At 47.1% G+C, this 1,214-nt stretch overlaps 1 protein-coding gene and 1 pseudogene across 5 annotated transcripts in view; one reads left to right on the top strand and one right to left on the bottom strand.

Annotated features, from left to right (window-relative positions):
- Window positions 1–1,214, top strand: part of ATP13A3 (ATPase 13A3) — a 102,383-nt gene continuing 101,169 nt past the window's right edge. For 3 of the 5 annotated variants that reach the window (XM_014585363.2, XM_014585364.2, XM_006171452.3), the window contains exon 1: window positions 613–656. The gene's annotated coding sequence lies outside the window, so the exon portion shown is untranslated. Of the gene's footprint in view, window positions 19–612; window positions 657–1,214 lie in introns of those variants that run through there. The other 2 variants (XR_003548395.1, XM_014585362.2) reach the window with 2 other exon arrangements.
- The window catches only part of LOC102476785 (E3 ubiquitin-protein ligase Mdm2-like), a 13,033-nt pseudogene that overhangs the window by 760 nt on the left and 11,059 nt on the right, over window positions 1–1,214 (bottom strand).

Below are 1,214 nucleotides of genomic sequence, written 5' to 3'. Positions count from 1 at the left end.
GCCGACTGTGCGGGACAGGTGAGGCGACGCAGACGGACCCACGTGCGGGTGTGAAGGCCGGTGTGGACACGCCGCCTGCGGGAGGGCGACCGCGCGCGGGGCCAGGCGGCGGGGTGGAGGGCCGCGTCTCGGAACGTCCCGGACCTGGTGTGGCGCTGCGAAGTCCGTGTTGGGTTTGGGTGCTGACTGATGGAATCCGAGTTCGCCCAGCACGGAGCAGTCGAGCTCCTTGCAATCACCGCATTTTACAGGGAAGCGCAGGAGGCCCGGGGAGGAAAAGTGACTTCCGACTTGCCTGAGGCCTCCTCTCGCTCTGAGGCTGTGAGACTGGAAAACCCAGGGCCTTGTCCTCCCGTACTTTCCCGTAGCCACTCTCTTTAGGGCTTTCCCTCTCTTGATTTGCTTTGGAGTCAGGTTCTGGTGAAAGTATGTTCTTTCTCTCTCTCCCCCTCGTGTGTGTGTGTGTGTGTGTGTGTGTGTGTGTGTGTGTGTTGTGGGGGTCGGGGTAGACGGAGAACCGAGTTGCAGATCGGCAATAATGCAATAACTCAGTCGGGGCTTTCCCAGTTTGTGAAGTTTTTGACAGGTGTTTATTATTTCCTCTTCCCATAGATCTGACAGAAACATCCTTGGATCTTGGTGTCTGGACATAAGAGGTATGAGTCACTCACATGATTAACTACTTTTAATCATCAGTGTCTTATAGCTGTATTTAGTGGTTATATTAGTGTAAAATGAATGGGTAGGGTGTTGTAAACCTAGAAACAGAAATCTGTGTTCCTCTACAATTGAGTAGAACATACTTGAGTATGTAATGGCTATTTTAAATCTACGAGGCAGGAAGTTAGAATTAAAAAAAAAATCTAAAAACTGCAGGGACTTTAAGGATTACTGCAAAATGAACACTGTCTTCTAAAGGATTTGTGGCTGAAGTGGTGATTTGATTCTTTTGAAAGGCTAGTACTTAGTTAAAAAAAATGCTCTGTCTTCGTTTAGGACTGTTTCCTTGTTACTAAGGTACGGGCATTAATTTTGTTTCACCGGAATATATGTGACATTCTTTTCTCTAGAGGCTTGTTGCTTTGCTGAATAGGTTATATTATAGTTGCCAGAATAGTTGAGTGTGGGCATCCCATCCTGGTTTAGCAGCTTTTTTTTTTTTTTTTTTTTTTTTTTTTTTTTTATTTGTTTCGTGTGTGGGCGTTTGTGCGCCC

The sequence above is a fragment of the Tupaia chinensis genome, unplaced genomic scaffold (genome assembly GCF_000334495.1).
Source record: "Tupaia chinensis unplaced genomic scaffold, TupChi_1.0 Scaffold149658_1, whole genome shotgun sequence".
Classification (NCBI taxonomy): Eukaryota; Metazoa; Chordata; class Mammalia; order Scandentia; family Tupaiidae; genus Tupaia; species Tupaia belangeri.
Note: the sequence above shows the minus strand (reverse complement) of the source record. Positions and strands in the feature narration are given on the sequence as shown.